We start from the raw sequence: 27,296 nt of genomic DNA on the forward strand, positions 1-27,296 counted from the left end.
TTGAATGGAGTGAGATGCTGGCAGCCCAAGCAAAGTGGAATGGGAAATAAAATATTGCATGTGTTAAAAATGAGAGAGAGGCAGAAAAATGACAATCATGAATGGGTTATTTGAAGAATACTGGAATTCAAGCAAAGATGGATAGCATCTCTCTCCCCCTTTCTCTCAGATGAGAGAGAGAGAGGAATTGTAGATTCAGAGAATACTTTATTTTTAAAAAGCCAGCTGACTTAGAGCTTGTCTTTTATTCTCCTCTTTACATCATCTATTTGTTTTAACAGACACGCATCCCAGGTATGATCTTGGGAAAATAGATGGTTGAATTATTACAAAGTAATTTTAAAAGAGAACTGCTCATAGTTGGTTTTCTATTCTTTCCCATCCACATCTGAGCACTTTAAAAACATGACCACAGAGCTACTGAGATGTTCTTTATATCTTTGTGTGCCTCAGGTAAAACGAATGATGTTTCTGATTTCTTGACCAAAGAGTCATGTGATGTGTGGAACTCTTCCTCGTTCATATATTGCTGTCTGAGTTGTCTGGGAAATGTTCCCAGGCATTCAGGCCATGTTCACAGCAACTGAAAATTTGTTCTTGCCTTACAGCAATAATGGGCTGGAACCTGGAAAGAAATTACTTTAACTTCATGTTCCAGTAGCAGCCACAAGTAACAGACTTGTAAACTTGAAGGAAAGGAGGTCAAAGACGATCACTGTCTTTTAAGAAACTTTACATTATGGTTAAGATGACTATTCACTAGGACAATGGATGTTTACTTCCTTATTATTTGCTCTATAATCTATAATCTAGGGAGTATCTTCTTGAAGTTTCCATAGACTGGCTTTTCTGACTCTTTATAGCAACGAACAGTTCATAGAACTACTAATGCGCCCCTCAGATGTCAAGAAACCCTTTAGTTTAACGGCTTGCCTTTGTAGTGGGGGAGGGTGAAATGTTGCTTAGAAACTGAAGTGCCTTGAAGCTTCTCTGTGATTCACTCTATGTCCTTCCATTTACACTGACCAATTTCTACTTTCTTGAATTTAGACACTAAATAATAACGGTCACAATCAAAGGATGGCAGAATGCCTGTTACACACAACTGAACTGAGCTCAGTAACACCATCATGTTCTGGGCCACCATGTACAGAGACATTACACATCATGTCTTTACCACAGAAGAATTTGTAGTCCATTAGAGGTATGATGAAGCACCTCACCAGCTCATTTGTGGAAACCTGAGACAAATACAAATGTCCTTGGAGAATGAGTTCCATCGCAAGTAAATTCAAAGGTAGAATGATGTACTGAGTTCTCCTAAGAATGTTACCAGCTCCTTTGTCCATTCAGTAACTTATCTGAGACCTATCTGTGCCTCCCAGCTCATCTGTGAAATGAAGATGGTGTGTCTGACATGTCTGGTGAACAATCAAGCTGTATTCATTTTGTTGTTTTAACAAGTCAGAAAGCACTTGAATAGGGAATGTAGAAGAGGTGACTTTAAGATCACACTGGGCCTCAACAAGGTTTCTGGCAACAGCATAGAACACAACCATGGCCCCCGGCTATAGTAGGACCATGTACCAAGTCCTAGATATCAACAGAGACCCCAGTTACAGAGGACCAAGGACTCAGACATGGCCCTTAGTGGCAGCATGGCCTAGCTATCGGCATGGCTTCAGGTGGCAGCACAGTCTACGGGCATCCACTTGACTTTCTGTGGTAATATGGGCATGGACATCAATACAGACTCAAGCTGCAGTGCTCAGGCTGACCTGAAGAGCAAGGAGCCTACTTTTGCTGTGAGACTGATGAGTCGAGATGCACAGTGGAGAGGGAGGGACATGGAAAGCTTCTGCGACAAGTCCTACTCCCCTCGCCCCCTCCCCCTGAAAAACAGCAACCTAGACAGCCATCTAAGAGAACTCTTAAACAGCTTGATGCGGATGCTGAAGTGTAACACTCCACAGCTGTTCTAGCTGTCCTGTGTCCATCCTTTCTCCTCCAGCTTCCCTCTTTGTGGCCCAGATATACCCCCTGTGTTAGATGCAGCATATTCTTTTCAGACTAGCTGTGAAAAATTTCGTTATCTCACTTTCCTGGGGTGCGAAAATCAAATACAAACAGTGTCTACCACACAAAGCGTGAGGATTAAAACAGTCACAATTAAAGGGCTTTGCAACAGCCTGACAGATACACAACTTTCAGGTGTGCACTGTTGCAGTACGATTTCATAAGCCTCAAAAATAATGTTCCCTGTTCTTTTCCCTTCCATTCCATTATTTTGATAGTTAATCTTGATGATAAATTGAATGGGAATGAGAAATGCCTAGGAGATTAATAGAGCACACTGCTGAGCGTGTCTGTGAGCCTGTTCTAGAGATTATCAGATCAGGAGAGCCTTACTTAATCAATGGTGTAATCCGTAGATGCAGTCAGACGTGGGCTAAACTACCGGGAGGAGAAGAAACTGTAGAAGGTGGGTAGTGGAAGTAGCTCTGTCTCTTTCTCCTCCCACTGTGTGTGTGTGTGTGTGTGTGTGTGTGTGTGTGTGTGTGTGTGTGTGTGTGTGTGATTTTGATGGGTATATCTTACTTGTCTCCTTCCCATCTCCTTCATTCTGCATCCTGGAGACATGCCCTTCTGGTATGATCTGCATCACCATGACCCAGAAACAGTAGAGGAGCTGATCCTGCACTGAAATCCCTAAAACCAGTATCCTTCCTTCCTTCCTTCCTTCCTTCCTTCCTTCCTTCCTTCCTCCCTCCCTCCCTCCCTCCCTCCCTCCCTTCCTTCCTTATTTTTTCAGTTATTAAATGTCAATGAGGAACACTATGACACAATTATCATCAATATAAGTATATGATAGATTATTCTAACATGCCAACAAATCAGTACAAGCCATACAGGTTGCTCCTCCCATGAAGATTTTGTTTCCCTGCACAGAATAATCCATTCAGCAGTATCACATGCCTCTATTACTGTCTTCATCCATTTTTCAGTAATAGATTTAGCACCAAATTATCCAAGACTTTAGTTCTACGCAGAGACTCTTAAGATTCAGCCATGAAAACAGTTTTTCCATCAGTGTTACGGAAATTACTCTCAGATAATTTTCATTATTTTTCATCCACAAGCTTCTTTTCCAGGTGATGGTAAATCTTTGCCAATGGTCTGCCATACTGTGTGTTGGCTTCATCGCTATTGAGAAAGCTCACCAGACTAGCTCTGGCCATCTGCTAGATGTTTAAAGATGTGATTGTCTGGAGTGAGCACCATGAATCCAAATAAGTTCAACTCCGAATTTGTTGGTGCCATCCACAACTCTTAGTGTATTTTTAATGTAGTGCCACAAAATGAGAACATTTTGATGGAAAGTCTTACCATAATATTTTACAATACCAATAAAGCTCATCCACATGTCCAATTTATAATTTTATGCCTGCTAATATATGCTAATTTTGGCTACATTGGTTGTATGGATGGGTTTACAGAAATATTCAGATCATAAAATGTCTGTTCCAATTAAAGGAATTTCAGATTTGTTTTATAGCAAGGGTGTCAGGCCTGACATTGAGCTCAGAGTCTTTGTTCTTGGCCATATTCAGAGAGATGCAATTTAAGTCATGATATTGCATATAAAATACTCTTTTTTTCTAAGTCAGGTTCTGTAGAAGTGTTTTACCAAGTCACAGTAGATCAAAAGCAAACTGAAAGTTTGTCCAATTAAATTTAAGGGCCGAGGAAAAGAGAAAGCTAAAGTCTTAGAGGAAGACAATGGATCCCTGGGGTGGGCAGGTGTTTGAAAACAAATCTCACTACATGTAGAGAACCATCAGGTACCACTGCCCTGAACCGTAGGGATTTGTCCATGATCCAGGCTATGGGCAGGAAGGAAGATGGGCCAGGAAATCAAGGTGTCCTTTATAGAAAGCCTCTGATTTAAACTAATGTAGTGTGGGTGGGAGGTGACTGCAGTGAAAGCTGATTTTGTTTATGCATGTAATAATGGCACAGAGAAAGAGTCTTATAAAATAATCACACGTCAGGCATTTTGAATGAAAACTATCTGGACATGACAGAGTGCTTATGCACCCCCCAAAAATGATGCTTTAGTTACAACTTCATCTGAAACATCAGCAGAAAGGCCAAGATAAAAGAACGGTTCTACTCTATATACAGAAACAGTTGTTTAAGTACAGGGAAGAAGGTAGTATGGCTAGGTGGCCTTGGGAGCTTCCACAGACCAAGTAGGTAGAAGCTGGAGCATGGCACACACAGCATATGCTCATCACATATGGCAGAAATAAATAAGTGAAGGGCACTCAGTGTCAGTAGGATGTGAGCAGACATTTATTAACTGGTGACTGGGCACTGAATTTTGGAACATGTTTATGACTTTACAGAAAACCCCCTCAATTAGAGGGTGAAAATATTTGTCATTAATGTTGTCAGTAAATAGATAGATGGAGCTGAAAGTTGATTATAGAGCCAGCCTTCTTAACTCAATGGCACAGAAGTTAAGGGCTTGCTCAATGGACTCCCATGTACTGGGTTCAAGTCCCCATCATACCACTTTCTAGCTCAAGTGAGGTGCATGCCCTCTTACAACTGAGTTTCTCACTTCGAGAGGAGGAGGATTTTGATACCGCTTTTATAGAATCATCACTATGCTAAATGTAGTAGAAAGATTGGAACACACTTTGTATGGGTGTCCTGCATTATAAATTGTAAATGTTACTTGTTATTGTCTGTAAAAGTTCATGGTTCTAATTTTATGTCTTGATTTCATGTTGACAAAAGCATACATTTTGCTTTTCAGATGAATTTTTAAACATGAAGTTTGCTTTAAACAGTAACTGTGATGTTTGCCATCAATGGACAGGAGGCATTATTGCATGATGAACTTTGAGGTGTCTGGAGTTAGGAGTTAATCTAAAGTCTGCATCAGTATAGCCTTTGGAAAACATAATCTACATAATATTTTTGTAGAGGAAAGTGATACTAGGATTTGAACCCAGGGCCATAGTAGGTGCCAGGAAGTGCTGGGTCACTGGCATCTATCTCTATGCTAAGCCAGGTGTTGTCTTCAAGACTGTATCTGAATTGGAAGAGAGTTCCTAGTATCTCCGTTTTTAGAGATGATAGGTTTGGAAGTATTTTGTAAACTGTAAGTCACTGTACAAATATTAGTTATTATGTTAACACCATGAGATGATTTGAAAAAGCAAAGGAACAACACATTGCTGGAGAAGTTTGAAGAGCTTCCTAATTTGGGAGTTGTTACAGACACCATTAAGAATTGAGACACCACAGACCTAAATATAGCTTAAAACAAACAAGAAAAAGAAATGTGATTCAACCTTAAAAAATGTAGCTGGCTGTGTGTGAGCAAAGGACTCAGAGAAACCTAGAGAGTGATGTTGCGGATGAGTGACCCAGTGGTTAAAGTCAGTCAAAAAAAAAAAGATAGGAACATTACAATATTAGGCAGTATTGAAAAGGGCACTTCTATTTTGAGCTTGTATAAAGAAACAATTGTTCTTTTGTTCCTTTTGGAACAATGCCTGTGGAGTGCCCTTCTGGGCACTGCAGGTCAGCAATGGGGCCATGATCTTTATCCAAAACACATGCACGCACGTGCGTGCGCGTGCACACACACAGCAATTACACAATGCAGATGCTATCTGTGAAGTGGAAATGAGTGTACTTGGAGAAATAATGTCTGCAAAGTAGAGTGCCACATTTGCAGCTTTGTGGGTCAACAGAATGTCCCTCGGCTATTTTTGCCCCTGTGTCCTGGGCTTGAGATACGCTCCTCTGCACATTATTTACTTCTGTATCCATGTATTTAGAAGGGAAGCAGAGAGGATTTAACAGCAAGTAGAGCAGAAAGGCTGGAGAATGTACTGATGACGAAAAGAAACTTATCAAAACGCTATCTATCTATCTATCTATCTATCTATCTATCTATCTATCTATCTATCTATCATCTATCTATCATCTATCTATCCATCCATCTATCCTACTATCTGTCTGTCTGTCTGTTTGTCTGTCTATCTATTAATCCATCCATCCATCTATCCTCTATCTATCTATTTATCTATCCATCTATCTATCGCTCTATCTATCTTTCTATCTATCTTGAGGTTGAATCGCCATATATAGTCTAGGCAGCCTCAAACTTGCCTCATCCGCCCCAGTGCTGAGATTATAGGCATGCACCACCACATGTGGCAAATGACAGAATTTGACAGGGCAATATGTTAAGGAATAAAGCAAGGTTTCCTCTCCTAAAAATTTAAATAGGGGCCTTATATAGCAGGACTAGGAAGACAGGCATAGAACAGACATGGTTTCCTTGGCAGTAGGCCCTACTCCAGATTCTGTTGAGGTGTAACCCTGGATACACTTCTAGACTGGATACACTCCTCCCGCATTTCCTAGAGCATCTGCACTTGCCCTTGCACAGTGGAGGAATGGAAGCAGGAAACATTCTTGTTTGTATGTCGATTAGTTGTATTAAGGAGTGAAGTAAGAATCAGACAGTGCCTGTCTTCCATCAGCCCTCATCCGTCTTTCCAGAGCCTGGGCCCAATTGCCCATTCAACGGGCTAGTTCCCTCATGATGTTCACCGGCCCCTTAGTGTGGGAAGGCTTTCATTCTCTCTTATGGCTGGGACTTTCTCCATAATTTCTCTTGCCCCACAAATCTCCTAGGCAAAATATTCTTCCTTAGGTCACTCTGGCACAGTAAAATGAATCCAATAATCAGCTGTGTAAATGAGGCACTTATGATTGATGATGATGGGCTTCCCAGTCAATGCTTGTAAATTAAAAGTTATAATAAGAACTAAGAAGGAAGGAAATCATAAAGCAGGAATTTAAAATGGCATAGAATATTTGCATATTAATCCAAAATAATGTTTTTAAAATATATTTTTAAGTTATAATTCCTTAATTATTTTTCTTTGATCCCTCTTACTCCTCTTAGATAGTCTCCATCATACATGTGGGGAGGTCAGAGTACATAGAACCACCTAAGAGAGTCAATGCTCTTCTTCTACCAAAAGGATTCCAGGAACTGAACTCGGGTTCTTAGGCTTACAGCAAGCACCTTACTTACTGGGTCATTTAGATAGAACCTAATGCATTTTTAAGGACTCTGAAATAAAGAACTATCTTTCAAGCTACCTCTAAAAAATTCATCAGCCACTAAGTAGATGAATTAGTTGTGCCATAAGATTTTTGCCTTATGAGTGAGAAAATGTAGTTATGTATAGAAAGAAAAGTTTATGCTTCTCTCTTTGCCTAATTGTTTGAAAAATCATGATATATTGAATTTTCATTTAAGTTTGTACATTCTACTGACATTTGATTGCTCAATGTAACTGTCTTGAGATATTCTTTGAGGTAACTTTGACCCGGAAAAAAAAAACAGTGTATCAAGAATATTTCGTCTCTCACTAGTCAGAAAACGTAGTAAAGGCCAAAGATCTTGGAAACTCTTCAGAGATGGTGTATATAGAATAGTCAAAGGCAGAAACTAATGTGCCTGAGTCATAGACTGTGGCTTTCCTTCCAGCACTAACATACTGAACCTTTCAGGCGGACCTTCTAGGGATGCTTACTTTTCATTAGTTTGTAGTAAAATTAATAATTAAAAAACCCTGAACCTAAGTAAAAAAATTTAAAAGTCAGATAGGCTTTTGGAGCTCTCTGATTTTCATGAAGGTACAGAAATGTATATCATGAAAAATCACAAGAAAGGAATCTTGCCTCAGGATGGAGTCCACTTAGATCTCACACATGCCTGGTATGGATGGTACAGACAATAATAAATCTAAATCATCTTAGACAGTGAAGACAATGTCAGACAGCTTTCAAGTGAGACCTACATGGGCTTTGAGTTGATGCTGAGATTTGGGAGATGGGGTGCATCAGTTTTCTGCATAGTTTGACATAAATCTGCAGTGAGCAGAGGGGATGATAGGTTGAAAATATTTCCTACTCCAGGATCTATTTTCTTTCTAATTCCTGTAACGATTCCCTATTACCTAATATGACAAACAATAGTACTTAACTGAAGACCTTGACAGGAAGTGATTATCCAGTTACTAACCAGCTGACTGGTCAAGGAAGCATTTATCTGCGGTTGGTTCCCCAAGCATTAGAGATTTCAATTACACAACATCGAAGATTAAGTCAAATTAGAAAATGAGATGTAACAGTGTCAACAAAAGCTGATGGGTATAACATATATCTCAGGCTCTAAGGACAAACCTTCTATCCATCACTTGAAAACCTTCCTTTATTCTGGCTATAGAGCATTGTGGTGTTAATGGTATCTTTAAGCTAAAAACAATAAGTAAAGGGACCTTATCCTGGTCAATGAACTTCTGGCCTGGAGCAAATCACAGTGATTTAATTTCCTGTTATCTAGCAGGGACAAAAGGCTTAGAGGTTGCTCATGACACAGCTTTGCCCCTGCACTCAATCAAGCAGACTGCAAAGTACAGGTATCTGCCCTACCCTTGGCTAAGCATGAATGAACATGCAACCTCGAAGTAAAAAGGTGCTTAAGTAAATGAAAAAAGGGGGAAAATGCCAAACCTTGCTTACATGTAAACTACAATGAATTTAAGGATGCCCAAGGTTCTCCTAGACACTAGTCTGCCAGGTAGAGTGACCTGGGTATAGTAGATTCAAAAAGACTGAAATATGAGACTGCTTATATTATATCTTATTTGTGCTAAATTGGACATGCTATTGAAGTCTTTGAGCTTTGGTTCTGTCAACTATAAGTCGGTGCTAATAATATCTTATGAAGACATTGTAGTCGTTAATTAGACAAAGTACATCCAGTGACTTCACCAGTGGCCTATATAAATTTAGCTGTAGCTAGCTGTTCTTTGATGATATATTCCCAAGGGTCCTACTTAATATCTACAAGAGAAGATACTTCAGGAGAGGGTGTGGTTTTCCAGTTATCTTTAAATCATGCTTACTGTTAACTACTAAGATCAGTCTTGGGCATTGCTGTCTTAAGCTGGGATCAGTAGAAGCCAATGCAGAATCCGAAATAGATGAGTAGATTCTTGGCAAAGACAAAGTTACTTCTGAGAGGAAGACGATCAGGTTGGAGGTAAGCGGCAATATCAACCCACAATGTAGCATCTTTGGGTAGAAAGGACAGGCAAGGATTTGAGAAATAATTGTGACAGAACTCACACTTGGCATCATCTAAGTACTTGGAAGCAGGATAGACTAAGGTGGCCAGGAAGGTTAAAAAGTTATTACCTGAGACAAAGACCATCCACAGTTCCATGGAGATTCATTTCTTCCTTCCTGAAAAGAAGGCAATGGAAGATTATCCAACTGATTTTTTTTCAAAATATTTATTTATTTATTTATTATGTATACAATATTCTGTCTGTGTATATGCCTGCAGGCCAGAAGAGGGCACCAGACCCCATTACAGATGGTTGTGAGCCACCATGTGGTTGCTGGGAATTGAACTCAGGACCTTTGGAAGAGCAGATGATGCTCTTTACCTCTGAGCCATCTCTCTAGCCCTCCAACTGATTTTTATGGTGCTCTACTGGACTAAAATCTATTAATACATATTTGACCTCCAATATCAGAGGAAGATTTGTATCATTTAATATTTCCAGGTATAGCTCAGGATGATATATTTGGACAGAGCTGCTCTGAATTGGATCCCTTTACAAAGAACAAAACCTACTGGCATCTTGGTTTGACTTGGGTGTGGGATCCAGAACTTGTTCATGGTTTTCTTGGCAAGGTCTCCATCTCTCTCAACTCTACTGTGCTGTTGGCATTTAAGACTGTCTGGGTCAAATGTGATCCTTAGTAAGTAAAATAATGACTTTGAAGAGTGACCTAGATACATTTCCTCAATCCACATTGATGTATTTTACTGTACTGTCTAAACACAGTGGTGTTATGTATCCATAAAGAGATGGTTATAAATTTTCCTATAATTTTTTTGCATAGTGTTGAGAAAGCCATCCCTTTCCTATTTGTTTCTATTTATATGAAAAATAAAAGGACTGAGCTAAAAAAATCTGAGGAGATATTTCACTATAATGGAGAAAATAATCTGGAGCATTTGGTATAAAAGTATTAATTCATGGATTGTAATAAGGGAAAATTTGTCTTTTTGAAGACAAACAATTGCAAAAGTATGTAATCAGGATTCATCCTAACACCAGCACCTCCACCATGTGTGTGCACACACACAAATATCACTGTACAATTAGCAAAAAGAAATAACTACCAAATGGGCATTATAATGATGGGCTATACTAGCTGTGAACCAGAGAAGAAGTAAAGAACCTGCCTGGATACATAGCCCAGGAATTAATAGGAGAATACATTTCTAAATGGCTATGATGGGCAACTATTCTGTAAGACATAATGCAGTGTTTTATGAAATCCAGAATATCTAAGGGGAAGTACATAATACGACATGACAGTGTTATGGCCCCAAATACCTCTTCTTAGACAAACAGCCATTGAACTAGAGAAATCTTTCTGGAAAAGCTAGTGCTTCCTGCAGTAGCTTTTATAATCTTTAGGCCAAATGATCCACATCGTTACTTCTGAATAATTAAAATGGGATTTTAGAGTAGTCATGTTCTTCAGTAAGCGGGCAGAATAAGGCTTTGTGTTTGAAAAAACACTGATTCCCAAAGTATGTTTGCTGGACCCCTGTTGGTCTTTGACACCATTTAGGAGCCCATAATGACCTAACTTCTCTGGCTACATATCTACCCGAGGTCTACATTTCCTTTTGTACTTCAACCACAATGACAGATCACAACAGATTTCAGGAGCATATATGGGAGTCCAGTTGTTTTCTATTTAATAAAAATACTTGAAAAAATATAAGAAAGTCATCTTCTCACTAACTTGTACTGAATAATGAAGTTATTTTTCCTTTAAAAAGATGCTATTTATTTGAAAATAAGTCAGCTAATTAATTCTTAAAACTATTTAAAATTAATGGTATTAACTTTCTCAGGTTTATTTTCTAATGCATTAAATATTAATGAACATATCTTGCATATTAAAAATAGTCCCTGAGGTTTACAAACTGTGTATAAAGGGTCCAGACTAAAAAGGTACTATTACAGAAGACTATTAATTCAAATCTCTCTGAAGAAGTAATCAGACTCTAATAACAGTAAAATCTAACGGTATGTTGATTTCTGAATGCACAGATGTTATATAGTCTTGGAGACATAGTGGCTACTCTCTAGGTTTTAGGTTATTTATTTGACAAAGAATGGGCTGACCAAACAGGAATGCGATATCTGCTTTTCAGAGTTCTGAATCCCACCACCTTACACTGGATTTGAGCTTTGAGTAAGTCTTGACAGGCCATTAATACCAGTGGGCTCCACACACTATTCACCTTCATTTTTAGCCTTTACAGTAACCCAAGGACCACAGAAAGTGTACTGCACACACACCTTCATTTCAATCAATACCAATGGGCTCCACACACTATTCACCTTCATTTTTAGCCTTTACAGTAACTCAAGGACCACAGAAAGTATACTGCACACACACCTTATCGAACTGAGTGAATAAAAATTGAGACTAACACAAAGAAGATCTTCTATTGATACTGTTGTGAAATATTACATTTTGAAAGATCTCTAGGTTGCTGTCTGAGATCTCATTGGTTAGATGTATAAAGTACGAAATACCTCTTGGTATTTCATTGGAGTGCAGTTTACTGAAAACAGCAAACAGAACAGCTAAGCTTCATCTTCAGAGCAAATATATTTATGAGTGTAGGCCAGTCTCAGCAAACAAGGCTAATTGAGACAAACTCCAAAATAAATCTATAAAAATCAATTTAGAGTGGTAATAATTTCAGATGAAATATTAAAATAAATGAACTATTGTTGATTTGTAGTCAATGTCTTATTTACAGTTTTAAATAACAGAGATTTTAAAAGGACATGCAATATTGGATTTGCTTAAATGAAAAAAAAAGACACATTATTTGAAACTCTGAGCAACTAAGCTGATTTCCAGCCCAGGTTTAACATTAAACTAAATGATGTTGCTGTCACCATTCACAGTGACTCTAGCCTTCTGTGCTGGGTAAGACATAGAATGAGTAGGTCTTCCTGATAACATTTGGAAATGTCTTTTTCCTTTTTGTCTAATATGCCTCTTTCTGTGTTACAGAATTATAAACTATATTATTCACTATGGTAGAGCAGATCATTGCAGAATAATGAAGGATGCTGTCAGGTAAGTGACACTCTGCAAGGGACTTCAGGACCACCTTCATTGAGAATGACTGTATCTCAAGCAAGTGGAGAAAGCAACTCAGTCGGTAGATCATGGGATTCTTAATCCAAGCATTGTGGGTTTGGGCCCCATGTTGAGCACCAATTTGTAGGAGGAGGCCTGCTTGTTTGTCCCAGCCACCCAGAACCAAAATAATCACACAAAAATTGTATTAATTAAAACACTACTTGGTCCATTAGCTCTATCTTCTGATTGCCTAACTCTTATATTAATTTAACCAATTTCTATTAATTTGTATATCACCACATTGCAGTGGCTTACCAGCAAAGATTCTAACCAGCGTTTGTCTCAGGCAAAGGATCCATGGCTTCTCCCTCTCCCTCTTCTTCCCAGCATTCCATTTAGTTTTCCCCACCTAGCTCTGTTCCCTTATAGCTCTGCTATAAGCCCAAAGCAGTTCCTTTATTAACCAATGAAAGCAACACAGACAGAAGGACCTTTACATCATTTTGCCATTAAAGAATTTAGATTTTTCCATAAAATAATATTGACTCATTTATCACTGTGTCATTTCCTTTACTCTTAAAATTATTTTATTAATTGTACATATTTGTGGGGTGTGGTGATTTGACCGATGTAATTAATGTGTAATTGTCAAGTTAAGATGTTTAACATTTCCATCTCCTTAAATGATTAAAAAAACAAATCATCCCCCTTCCTCGGACTATCTTAGAAAGAGTTGATGGAGACAGGAGCTAATCATACTTCTGATATAAATCCAACTTTACAGTTTCTCTGTTTCAGTAAAAACTGTATCACTTGCTTAAGGAATTTCAGCATTTACTATTTGATTTGGTGAAACTCCAAATGACTCTGACCTAAAGGATCTCAGTCTAAGCAGTGGAACAAAAAACCTTTCAAAGACTATGCTAAATCAGACTCATCAGCTTATAGCCTGTCTCCCACACTACTGAATTTTAAGGAACCAATTATTATGTGAAAATCTAGCTCTATGACACTAAGGACCTGCGGGAGTCATGAACTCTGTATGATTATGAAAACTGAAATCTTCATTAAAGGACACAGGAAGTTAATTAAAAGATAATTAAAAGGATGAGGATTTTTGAATCTCTGATATTCTCTACTTATTACGTACATCTGGAATGCTGAAAACTGTGGTCAATGCCAGGTCAAAGTTATCAAGAGTTTCTCCTGAGACAGTTTTAGCCTTTTGGCTTTGTTTGAGAATAGGAGTCAGATGTTTAAATAACTTACATACAGTCTTCTGACACTGTATCAAGAGAAGGAAGGATCAGTCAGTTTATAATATGTGCAAAGATTCATTTAATTCTATGAGATCTATGCAAGAAAGGAATCTATGCTCGACTACAAGCAGATTTTATATCTACATTGCAGTGCACTGAGACAGCCTGGATGGAAGTCTCTGATTATTATACACAGATGCTGTGGGACAATGATCTTGACCCTGTAAAGATTTATTAGTTGTATTTTAATAAAATGCTGATTGGTCAGGGGCCAAGCAGGAAGTAGAGGTAGGGCAGCCAGAACAGGAGAATTCTGGGAAGAGGAAAGAGTCAGTCTGCAGTCATCACCCAGATCCAGAGGGATCAGGATGAGAACACCTTGCTGATGAAGGTAACAAGCAACGTGGCTAACATAGACAAGAATAATGGGCTAATTTAAGATGTAAGAATGAATTAATAAGAAGCCTGAGCTACTAGGCCAACCAGTTTATAATTAATGTAGACCTCTGTGTAGTTCTTTGGGATTGAATGACTGCGGGACCGGGTGGGACAGAAACCTTAGCTAACACACAGATGCTATGTAAACAGGAATGGGATCTACAATTATCACTTTAGAAAACTAATTAGTTGACTCCTTTATCTTCTTTATACAAAACAGATTTCGCTGAGAACAAAAGCAATAGAGATAGCACTACAGCCAAGGGAAGGTTTCTGGAAATAAAACAATAGAAACTAATATAAACATAAGATTGATCACTAAGAGAAGACTGCTGGCAAATGAGCTTTCCCCTGAAGATATCAGGGTTACAAAATAATTTCTCCAAAAGGGAGATGCTTATCCCTGCCTCTTGCAACCTTTACTTTCCTACTGCACTGGGTTTGATCTACTGTAGGACCAGTCGTGCCCAGATAGAGAGGCATTGCTGCTTAATGGCCAGTGTGCTGGGAGCCAGACACAGCTGTTGGAGTCTCAGTATGTCAGTCACAGTGAGACTGCTGAGATCTGCCTGGTTTTCTTCTCTTCAGAGTCGAGTGATTCTTCTTTCAAAACCCTGACTTCAGCTGAGGGACTTTGCAGACATTTCCTTTCTTCACTTTGGGGTTGGGTTCTTATTTCCACAGGTCAACCATCCAGAAACCATGTTCTGCCTCTCTTCAATAATGTATTATTTTCTCTGACAGGGAAAGAACACGGAGTGATACTTCTACTGTCTGCTCCTGCCCTTGTTTATATATGAAGAGACCTCTCTAGGACAGGATGTGATCAAAAGCATATGGAACACGATTTACAAATTCTCCCATCGTTGGATAAAGCCTAAGTTTTCCTCCACTGTCTTCAGCTCCTCTTGCTCCAAGTACAAGCTGTGATTAGATACCAGAACTTCCTGGGTGCATTAAATAAATTGGCTGTAACTACGTATTTGCTGTAGCCCATAAACTAAATTGTCTGTAGCAGAGCTTACTTTTAATGATGAATAACATCCCCATGACATTTTCTGGCAGAGAGGGCGTGAGAGAGAGACAGAGAGGGAGAGACACAGAGAGAGAAAGAGAGGAACAGAGAGGAGAGACACCCAGAGAGAGACAGAAAAGGAAAAAGTATGAATATATCATAGAATTTTAATTCTATAGGATGGATCATGTTGAGGATTTCAGTACATTTTCTAAGTGGGTGGTACCTTCTTAATTAGGGCAACTATTTGGACAGTATCCTAGATCTGGGAATGTAGCTCAATGATAGATTACCTGCCTGTCCTGATGGAGTTTTGGGTTTTTTCTCCAACAGTACATAACAAGTAAATAATATGACATACCACATTTCCATGCAGAAAGGGAAGGAATCTGTTTTTCAGAAAACCCTGTACAATATTTTCACTCAAAATTTAATGCCAAATATTCAACAATTTCTACAAGGATGGCAATTTTTTCTTTGAAGAATTTTGAACAATGCCATAGCCCAATGCATTGTTTTTAAAATCCAGAATCCTGCTTCAGTAGCATTGCATGTGTAACTAGATGATTCACTGGGGGAGAGTGAAGCAGTGAATTAACAGGGCTTAAGTTAGGTTCTTTCCTCAGAATCTCTCTTTGATACTTAAGCAACTATTTAGCCATCTTCTTTTTTGTTAGCTCTTGAACTGAAATCCATTTTCATGGTTGTCTTGCCTGCTCTATGTTTCTGTTATTATTATTATTATTATTATTATTATTGAGGCAGGGTCTTTGAATGTAGCCCTCTTTGTCCTGATATCTGCTATGTAGATCAGGCTGGATTTGAACTCCAGAGTGCTGGGATTGATGGCAAGACCACCACACCTGGCCTTCTGTTATTCTAAAGTACAAATTGTTTACTGGCAGTTACTGAGTTCCGTATCACATCCAACCATCCAGTTACAATCCGTGGACAGTCCCCTCTGCCCAGGTCTTTGCTATTATGTAGAGTGAAGCATCCAGATGACTGATGTGTTAGCTGGTTTTCTATGTAACAAACCATTTACCAGAAAATACTAAGCAGAAAAAAACTAACATCAAACTTTAAAACCAAGAAAAGAAATAAAAAACAATTTAGTTACTTCTGAAGAGAAAATGTTAATCAAATATTTACCTGCTAGCACAACATTCTTCAATAGTAAACTAGAGTTCTTAGTGTGCTACTGATGGAGTTTAGAACATTCAACCCCAAAATGACACATTGGCCGTGATTGGTCTATGTTTCTCTCATCCTGTTTTCCTTTGAAACTAGCCACAGAATCTTGGAGGGCCTCTCGGATTGCCTTTCTCTTCCTTGCTAGAAGTCCCTAAGTAGTAGTGTCTGATCTAGTTATCCTGAAGGACAGTCAAGAGCATCTAAACAAACAGGTGTATAAGCTACCCCAGTCTGTTACTAACAGACAGATAATACCCTTGTTCTGAAACCATACACTGTCCACAGAACAGCACTGTGGTGCCATTTCTTTAGGCTCTCCTTTCTGAAGGCTTCCATGTCACCCAATTCTGCCCGTCTTTGGCTCATCTCTTTTGTTATAAGGATCTCAGCCATGAACCTAGCAGTGGGCCATGAAAGGTAATACTTTTCTCTCTTATATTAAAATCTCATTGATTGCAAAAAATAATATGGAAGTGGTAAGACAGTGTTTATTAAGAACACAATCAACATCGGTAGAAAGACTAACTTATTTGTATGTCCTCGAAAGTTAGGGCAGATTGAATTGTTACATGAGTCAGGAGGAAGAGGAGACATGGAATTTACTACTGCTTTCTTAGGAACCAACTAGGGTAAATTCTATCAAAGAACTATGAATCTACATCTGAGCCAGCACTCCCAAGGAAAGGGCCTTATGTGTTGTTGCGGAAGCTCCTGTTCCTCTTGTGATGGGTTCTACATGCTTTGTGTGTTTATATTCTGCTTTGCCCACAATCCAAACAAATTGGTGTCCTCTGCATTTCCTCACTTGGTCCTACATCTGCCCGAGTTTATGTTGGAAAGGCCTTCCCAAGACAGGAAATCTCATTGGAAATACTATCAGAGCATATAAAAGGAGATAGACGACCATTCCCTAACATGCTAGGATGATCTTACCAATGATCACACAAATGAAAAGGAACAGAGGAGGAAAAAGCATTTTTTACCTTCATATTGCAGAGAAGATAGATGCACTTTGATGAAATTGAGGAGAACCTAATATCCTTACATGTGACTGGAGAAAGAATTAATTACAGCCTTTGAATAATAAATTGGCTAAGGAATTCCAAGAATTATAAAAGTATTCAGGCATAGATTGAAGAATCCCATTTTTGTGTAGTTATCTTAAATATAGAAACTAAAAGGAGAACAGAGAATCCTATTTAAAAAGTGTCCATTTTAAATATTAATTTTAATATTGAAAGAAACTTAAATATCATTCGCTAATGGAGATAGTAACTAAATTATGCTAGCATAAATGGAGTGTTGACATGCACTTGAGGGAAACTGAGGCAAGAAGATTACTAGAGACTGGGCAACATAGCAATATTTCCTTCTCAATGTTTATCATACAGGTACCTGATAAAATATTTTGCTGTATTATAAAATCATGGGGCAAATCATGAGGGTAAGTGTAGCAGTGAAGGAAAATACTTTCTTTTTCCCTCTTTTATTCTTCTCTCATATATTACATCCTTACCGCAGTCTTCCCTCTTTCCACTCCTCCCAGTCCCTACCCTACTTCCCCTCTTCCCCAGATACACTTCTCCTCCATTTTCCTTAAGGGGGGGCACTCAGGGCTATTTGGTGAACATAGTCTAACAAGTTACAGTAAGACTAGGCATAAGCCCTCATATCAAGTCTGGCCAAAGCAACCCAATAGGAGTAAAAGGGTCCCAAGTGCAGGCAAAAGAATCAGAGGCATTCCCCACTCCTATTAGTAGGGGATCCCATAAGAGCACAAAGCTACAAAATCATAACACATATGCAGAGGACCTAGCTCAGACCCATACAGGCTCCCTGATTGTTGCTTCAGTCTCTGTCCGGCCCCATGAAGCCAGCATATTTGATTCTGTGGGCTGTGTTCTCATGATGTCCTTGACCACTGTGGTTCCTACAACTCTTCCTCCCCATCTTCTGCAGGGTTGCCCTGGTTCTGTCTAGTGTTTGGGTATGGGTCTCCACATCTGCTTCCCTTGATGGATGATACCCTTCTGATGACAATTGGGCTAGGCATTGTTCCTGTTCCTGGATACCAAGGCAGTGTTGAGCATGGGCTCCTTCTAGTGGAGTGGGCCTCAAGTTAAACAGGTAATTGGCTGCCACTCTTGCAAGTTCAGTGCCACAACCTGTAGGCAGGATAGAATGTGGGTCAAAGGTTTTTTGGTTGTGTTGATGAGAATACTTTAATTAATCTAGTTAGAAAGGTCAAAAAGGAAATTCTGCATATAAGCCAAACTACATGTGGAGACATGCTTAAAACATAAGCAAACAGGAGTTTGTTAGGATGGTGGAATTACATGTTTCTGCATACATTTTCTAAATATACTTTATAATATTTTATGCATTTTATAAAATAATTACCATTTTGTAATGCATTTTATATCTCCCATTTCAAATAATTTTTGTGAGAAAATTGACAGGGTTCTTATTCACATACCCATTCTGGAATTTGTATGTCTTCTTGTATCAAACTTATTTTTGAACCTGACTTAAATTAATAAGCTGTGAAATGATTTGGTCCTAGATGTCAGGAATCAGGAGTAGACAGTGTAATAGAGCCTGGGTTGTGGCTAATATTTTGAGAACATATACTCACGTTTTTCTCTTGCTACCAGGCAACAATAATTGTCACATGTGCATCTTAAAAGTTTGTATGAACTCCTCCAAAGATTAATTATCAAATGCTTTCATATGGGTATTTCTGCTTAGGAGTGTCATCGACTCTACCCTCTGAGCTTTTCATCTGACAGCAGAGAAGGTAAATACAGCTATTAAAGCAAAATTAACTTTGAACACACTTATCCCTAATCTCTGTTATTAGAAAGGAGACAATACTCTTTCCTGGATTGGATAGAGATAACCCCTTCCCTCACTCCCGGCAGCCTTCTTCATGGCTCAAAGAAGTTCACAGGCAATGGAACTCATGATGTTAGTTGGAAGACAAGGAAAAGAGCCTTGTCCAGGGTCCAAGTACTCCCAAATAAGCACAGGGTAATCCAATTTGCTAGAGATTTAGGTCAATACAGTGAGCTCACGAGGAGAGGAGGAAGGAGAGAATGTAAGACTGAAGAAGCAATATGCATTTCAAGCATGGGACTTCTGGGAACTGGACTTCTCAGAGGTGTTACTGATTTTGCCCTCCCAATGCTGTGAGCTGGCTACTTCAGAAGTATTCCTGTTACTGGGAAGCCCTAGGTGTGTGATGCTCCTTGCAGGCAGGCAGGTGCACTCACTGGCGTCTGTGTTATTTTTGTTCTCATTTCTTCCTCCAGTACTTATCACATATGTGCTTGCACTTTGGAAGCTCTTGGGAAACCGCTGTGATTATTCGTCCTGCAGCTATAGAGACTTTTGTTGCAAATAAAAATAGGGATTATAGGGAGGAGGCAAATTCAAGTTTGGGAGCCATATTTATTTCGTTGCTGTCTATTTTTCTAAAGTGACCTTTTGAAAAGTTTGGGTTGAGAGTTGGAGAGGAATCCACAATGAATTTGGGAAAGCTCAGAATGAATGTGGTAAGACTAATAAGTTTTATATTCTATACCCAAGGAAATGGTGAAAGTTATTTCTTGCTGTTTCTACTTCTGTGACTTAGGAATAACTTACTATTTGGAAACTACAATAGTAACTTCTGCTTTGGGAAAAATACCAAGTGACATAAATTTAGCCCTTAAATCAGATTCATATTTGGTGTAGCAGGTGTATTCCCCATGTGCCTTTTTTCAGTATCTGCATCTTTTCAGCAACTCAGAGGAGCTTTATGTAATTCTTTCCCCAACTATATTGCTATTAACTCTTTTATTCTTTATACGCATATTTATTCAACATTTGCTAGTGTATCATGCATTGATACTAGGCCTGGAATTTTTATAATATGTCAAAGGAAAAAAGTCATGGAGTTATTAGATGCTACAATGAAAACAGAGTCAGCGATATAATAGTATCTGACTGGGGGCCTTGCAGAAAGTGGGGGGAGGGTTGGGAAAGTATCTTTGAGGAGGTGACATGCAAATAGAATGATGACTGAAAATATGTAATTAGATTTCAGAGCACTGGTAGAAAAATAGTGCAAACAGAATCACCACATGAGGCTCTAGCATGGGAATGAGCTGGAAGCATTCAAGAACAGAATAAAGGCAAGCATGGTAGAGAACAGGATCAAGGTGAGGGGAAGCAAAAGGTGAGTTTACTGAAGGACACAGGAGCCACAATGCACAGGATGCTGTACTTGAGGCAAATCTCCTGGATGTTATTCGAAATTCAGTGGGTAATATTGGGATGCCTTGCACAGGGCCATTAAAAGAGATCATTTTCGTGAGAGACAAGATGAAAGCGAGGAGACCAGATGTGAGGATATTGACTTAATCCAAATCAAAAGATGATGGCATCTGGGACCAGAGTGGCAGATTCAAGAAGAACATTCATCAGGGGCTAGCTGGCTGATTTGATAGGGTGTGGAAGAAAAGAGAAACAGAAGAAGCAAGGATGATCAGATTAAACAGACTTAAAATCTCAACAAAAACACACTTCAACTTTTTCAAACAAATGGAAAACAGAATGGGCCTGCAACTCCAGCAGAGCGGGCGCTGCACGGTTTTGAACGGGTGTTATTTCTTCATTGGTATGTCTGAAGCCAAGTGGTCAGACTCCTTGCCCATGAGGAGCACAGCCTGTTTCAAAGAGCAGGCAGAGCAAGGTCTTCACAGAAACCTCTCCATCCCTTTACTATCTCACTGCTATAGGTAGAGCATAGATAGGGACTTCACTCTTTTAAAAGCCCCTCACATTCCTCGTCTTAAAAAAAAAAGAATTTTGAACTCAACTTTCTCTTGAACTCTTTCTAATCAGAAATTTCAGTGTCTTAATACCCCAGAGTGTCCATTCCAGGGCTCTGGGTATCTATGTCATTAACTGTAAGCAGGTTATACTCATTAATGGTCTCAAGGCAGGTGAGTTGTTTTTCTGCTTCATTCCTAAAGCTGGTTTAGCATTTACAGTCCTTCTGCAGTGCGAGCAAGTAATGTTGGTTTTGTTTGAACAGCAAGTCTACCCTTTGTACCTGGAGGGTAAATGATTTTTTTTAGAAGTATATAAACGCCAATTAGCATGTTACCCTTTATTCTAACAAAGAAATTTTTTTTTTGGTGCCATAGCTCGCTTTCAGAGTCAACTCTACTTAATAGAATATACACTACTATTTATCTGTCTGTCTGCCTGTCTGTCTCTGTCTGTCATCTGTCTGTCTACCCACCTACCTATCAACATATATTTAGAAGCATTTATGTCATTACTAAATAGGTTCCACGGTGATACCATACACTGTGTTGAGAAGTTTTGCATATCACCTTATTTCATCTGAGAAGTGGTGAATATATTTATCTCCTTGCCCAAGAGGGCTCACTGGATCTTAGCATATTTCAGAGCAAGGATTGCATCTGAATTCTGCCGGTTTCCCGAGCCAGGCCCGTATCCTAGCAAATGAAGGAAACAGACTTGTCCCTCGCTGTGAGGCATAATGAAGTTGATACGATATGCGAGAATCACTTACCGCCATGCAGTGCGTGCCCCCCAGCTGTGATGGAAGCACCCCGATGTCACAGATCCCTGGGCCTTTGCTGCTATTTGAGACTGTGGCTTTTACTAAAAATCTGAAAATTATTCCTACCTCTGCCCAACTCAAATTTCCCATCACAACAGAATATATCTAGCTACACAAATATTAACACAGTTTCAGCATACTCAAAATCAACAGGACTCCCAGAGCCTCCGGGCTCCATCAGACACAGGGCTAACACCACACCTGTGGCTGCTGGCCTAATGCTTGGGCTCCCACCTTCCTCCTCTCTTTTCTCACCTCATCCAGAATTCAGAAGTCACAGGGCACAGAGCTCAGAGGGTGCCATCTTAATCTTCCTTGGAAATGCTGAAGCTCTCCTGTAGACTCTGGATGACACCTGGTCTTTATCCTCCCTGCCTTTGGCAGCACACTACCTTGAGCTGAGGCCAGCTCCTGGCATGGATGCCCCCCTCTTCTGCTTCTTAAACACACATTACCAGGTACTTTGCCCTGTTGATTAGCGGCGGCCTCTACTTTTTGGACTATGGTTCCAAAAAGAGGGAGGGAGGCTGGGGGGAGGGTGCAGGAGAAAAATAGGTAATATGAAGTAAAAATACGCAGGAAAAAGTTTGTTGTAAGGCCCCAGGAACAAAAACTGAATTTGCAAGATTCTCCAAATACCAAGGTTATATAAATAATTTTCTTTATATTCATATAACTGAAGGGGAAACTATATTTTAGCCCATAAAAGACAGTAACACTATCTGCCTTCTTTCTTGGGAGGATAGAAGAAGATGGTGGCATTTTCCATACTGGTCCAAGGATAAATCTCTCAAACGGGGTCAGCAACAAGCTTTCTGTCTACAAGGTTAGAGTTGCAGTAACCCGGGGTCAGAGGCTACAAGGCACTGTCTCCTGCCCCAGGGAGCAAAGGATTCTTCACTTTATCTAGGTTTTCTCCAGAGCCATGGAGGGAGGCTATCCTGAGTTAGCAGCACTGTCAGTCACTGGGAGTGGCTAAGGGTGGCTTTGTGCCGCTCTTGTTAGGTGTATTCCTTCTGACTCCGCACAAATTTCATAAAATATGGCTGTGGGCCATGTCTTTTATTGTATTTGGTATGATTGGATTAGCTATTATGTGGACATTGAGGAAAAGGAGGTGGTTATATCTTAGCGAGGTATAGAGGAGAGCAGGGACAGTGTGTGGGATGGTGAGAAAATTCATAAATGTAACAAATTGTGAAGATGTGAAAGTGTAAAAATAGAGACTGGGTACAACGTGAGCCAGTCTGTCCCCCGAAGTAATGCCTAAGCAAGCTACAAAGCATGAGAAACTCACCCTATATCTGACACTTATCCCATTTTCACTGACAATTCAGGGGATCAGATGTCCTGGGAATATCTACAGGTCATCAAGCGATTTTAATTTTATTTTACAACTATGATGCAGATATAATTGGTTCTATAACGAGTTCTAGTTACCATGATTTTAGCTCAGTGGGACTCAAGCTGGGCTTGCAAACTTTCATACATTAAGACTGTAAAATATTGTAATCAGCTGACCAATAATGAAAAAAAAAGTATTTTTGGATCTGATTTTATTGCTACATATTAGCCACCTCAAAATCTAGTGGTCTAAACATCAACCATCTTTGTGCTGTTTGTTAATCTGGAAGGGTTAAATAGAGCCCTTTGTTTCGGTTCCATGCACTATCAGCCCTGTAGCTGTTTTTTGGAGAACTCGGGGAGTCCACTTTCAAGAGGGATTGTTCTCATGATGGAGAAGGGTGCACTGCATGCCTGGTAGGAGGTCAGCTAGAAGCTCGGCTAGTTTGTAGGCTCAGCAACTTACTCCCTTTCCACATGCCTTTCCGCGGGCTCTTTCCACTTCCTCACACAGGCTAATAGATCCAGAATGCCAAGGGAGCAAAAGGAAATACCAAGGCAGAAGTGCATAGCCTTGTCATGATGTAGTTTGGGAGGTGCAGTCAAATTCTGCTGCAGAGTTTGTGGTTTACCTGACAGCAAACAACATAGTCAACGGTGACCCTATAAATTAAATAGGAACTAATAATTCATGTTGCTTAGGGATGCACCAGTATAAAGGTATCGATGGCACACAGAATCATCTACACTAATGATTTATTGGTTTGTGTATGAATATATATTTTCTCATTTTTGAGTAAGCTCCCTCAACTTAGATTGCATGTGTTAAAGACCATGCTGAGCCATTCTGGCAGCAATCGCATCCATTTCATCATTGTTCTGTCTCCCGATTGCATCATTTCCTCCTGTTCTTTACTTAATTTCATGTTGTTTTCTTCATCATGGACCGTAAATATAAAATACCCACTGCTAATCTTCCCAGTAAGAGTGATTGACAAGTGATTGTCAAGTGAATGACCTGGACATGAATTCTGGAGCAATTAAAGATGATGAAGGTGGGAAATCAAAGTGGATGTTTCTCCCAAATCACGAGTGTTCCCTCACACCACAGCTGTGGTCCCAAAATATAAGAACGGGTGACAGATAATATGTGCTGGAGACAATGACACTAAGACAAATTGAGGAAGATATATATCGAACATGGGGAAACCTCTTATGGTCTGGATTGAAGACCAGATATATCGCCATGTCACAGCCAAAAACAATGGTGGTAGGCAGTGTCGTACAGCATGAGTGATTCCACCATGGCACACGGTGTACCAGTACCTCTGGGCCACGGTACACAGTGTACCAGTATCTCTGGGCCACGGTACACAGTGTTCCATTACCTCTGGGCAGTCTGAATGATCCAAGTATTCCTCTATTACCTAATATGAAAGAGAGCTGTATATGTATGTGGTTATGAGGTCAGCGGAAGGATTAGACTCTAGATGCACTAATTGGGTGATTGCATTTCTTTCCAGAGACACCTCTCCACAGGTCTTAGGGTGGGAGTGGAGGAAGGAAGAAGAAGAAGGCACTGATGGCAACAGCTCCATCATGCCATTGAACCTGAAGACTTTCCAATGAGACAAGACACAAGGTGGCAGACAGCGATGTTAATGATGCTAACCTTGTGCAGACCTCTGCCAATGTGGGTGTTTGTATCCACATTTCTATCAAAAAATTAAAAAAATAATAAAAATATTTTTAGTAAAAAGAAGCATGGGATTTTAAAAAAACAAACAAACCCTGAATGCTACTACAAAAGAGCAAAAAGTGGAACAAAAATGACTCTAAAGAGTTTATAAAGTAAAAGTTAGAGCAAGCTAAGGCGAATTTACCACAAGTTTTTTTTTTTTTTTTTTTTTTTTTTTTTGGTTTTTGGAGACAGGGTTTCTCTGTGGTTTTTGGAGCCTGTCCTGGAACTAGCTCTGTAGACCAGGCTGGTCTCGAACTCACAGAGATCCGCCTGCCTCTCCCTCCCGAGTGCTGGGATTAAAGGCGTGCGCCACCACCGCCCGGCCACCACAAGTTTTTTATACATAATGAATACAACCACCCAGAGCTTGTCAGGTCTACAGTAATGGGCAGTAATGTCCTGAACCCCTGTAGCCTATAAAAATCACTCAGTGATACAGCTAGAGCAATATCTAGTCATGCTAAACCCAATCAGGGTATGGCCCTGAAAATGTATACTAGTTTTGTATCTTTTACAGTGCATTTTTCTATATTGACATATACAAGTACCACTATGCTACAGATGCCAGCAGTATTCAGAATGCTAATGGGCTGTAGAGGTTTGTAGCCTAGGAGAAATAGGCTAGGGCGTCTAATTTTGGGTAAGTATGCTGTGTGTTGTCTAACCACATAAGTTTGCCTAGCCATACATTTTTAAATGTATCTCTATTGTCAAATGATGCATGAATGTGATGTGATTTCATTTCTGCCATACATTTTCTGTCACGCAGTTTTGGGAAGGCATGTGGGCCTGGGTAGATGAGTTAGAGCATGTTCAGAAGGCACATTCTGCAACAGTCATTTATGTAAAAATTGCCCTCTTCACATATTACTTTCAATATTATTCCCCATATTAGTTCATTGTCTCATTGCTTGTACTTGACAACAAGAAACTTAAGAAAGAATGGGTTTGTTTTGCTTATGGTACAAGGGGCACAGTCCATCACAGTGACAAGAAGAAGAGGTGGCTGGTCACACTGTGCCCAAGTCAGGAAGCAGAGAGGAATCAATGCCTATGCTTCTCTAGCTTTCTACCTTTAATTCACGCCAGAACCCTTACCTATGAAATGGCACCACCCACATACAAGGCGGGCCTTCCAACCTCAATGATCTACTACAGATAATCCTTCACAGAGGTTATTGCCAAGGTGGTTTTAAATCCCACCAAGATGACAGTCAAAACTAGACATTACAGGGATTACAAGGATTCTTCAATAGCACTGAAAGATCAGCCTTGTGCTTGCCACAAGGTCCATGCCGTTTTCGTCCTCATCCTATTCCCTCCCCCCTCTTGTGTCTGTACAGCTGTGTCTGGGGGACTTCCATTCCCTAAGTTTGTTCTTATTCCCACTGTGCCTTCTTCACCAAGGGATAATCACGTCTCTATTAGGTTAAAATAAAGGAAGACTTGCCACTCATGATCTGTCTTCTCTTGTTATTTTACTGTAGAGAAATAGTAAATGGAATGCTATTATTATTAATATTTGGCTTTTTGAGACAAGGTTTCTCTGTGTAACAGCTCTGGCTGTACTAGAACTAGCTCTTTCAGATGAGGCTGACCTCAAACTCACAGATATCTGTCTGCCTCTGCCTCCTGAGTGCTGGGATTAAAGGTGTGTATCACCACTGCTTAGCAGAATGCTATTTCTTTAGGAAGTTCCTTGGTCTTTTATGCAAATAGCATCCTGCAAGACAAGTCTTACCTGAAGTCAAGTATATATATTCATTTCAGACTCATATAACAGAATTCAGATTTCTATAAATTTTGGCAACTTTACTTTTTCTGCTACATGAGCTAGTATAGCCATACCTGACCATCAATTAGGAGATTAAAGTTCTCTTTACCGCTTTGCCTTCCTTACCCTAATATCTTTATTTTTGACTCTACTGGGTGAAAGGTTAAACCAGAATGATAGATAAAATAACAAATTAAAAATACCTTTTTAATCAATTAAAGTAGATTCTGTATGTTGATCTCATAGTTGATAATTTCTTCTTTTGATTTTTTTCCCCATCTCAAAGAAATGTCTTCAACTTCAGACGATCTGTATGGTGTGGGAGGTCCTTATGTATATATGTTGCTATTATTGGTTAATGAATAAAGAAGCTGTTTCAACCAGTGGCTTAGCAGAACAGAGCTAGGCAGCGGTAAAACTAAACTGAATGCTGGGAGAAAGAAGGCGGAGTCAGTGAGATGTCATATAGCCCCACCAGAGACAGATGCTGGAAATGGGTTAAATTAAGATGTACAAGTTAGCCAATAAGAAGCTAGAGCTAATGGTCCAAGCAGTGATTTAATATATACAGTTTCTGTGTGGTTATTTCA

At 39.5% G+C, this 27,296-nt stretch overlaps 1 protein-coding gene across 8 annotated transcripts in view; it reads right to left on the reverse strand.

Annotated features, from left to right (window-relative positions):
• Positions 1–27,296, reverse strand: part of B3galt1 (beta-1,3-galactosyltransferase 1) — a 501,059-nt gene that overhangs the window by 126,985 nt on the left and 346,778 nt on the right. For 5 of the 8 annotated variants that reach the window (XR_012911780.1, XR_012911782.1, XR_012911781.1 and 2 more), the window contains one exon: positions 9,304–9,351. The exons of 2 other annotated variants lie outside the window; for them this stretch is intronic. The gene's annotated coding sequence lies outside the window, so the exon portion shown is untranslated. Of the gene's footprint in view, positions 1–9,303; positions 9,352–22,102; positions 22,233–27,296 lie in introns of those variants that run through there. One more of the 8 variants, XM_075984984.1, reaches the window with a different exon arrangement.

The sequence above is a fragment of the Microtus pennsylvanicus genome, chromosome 9, assembly GCF_037038515.1.
Source record: "Microtus pennsylvanicus isolate mMicPen1 chromosome 9, mMicPen1.hap1, whole genome shotgun sequence".
In the NCBI taxonomy this organism is placed as follows: Eukaryota; Metazoa; Chordata; class Mammalia; order Rodentia; family Cricetidae; genus Microtus; species Microtus pennsylvanicus.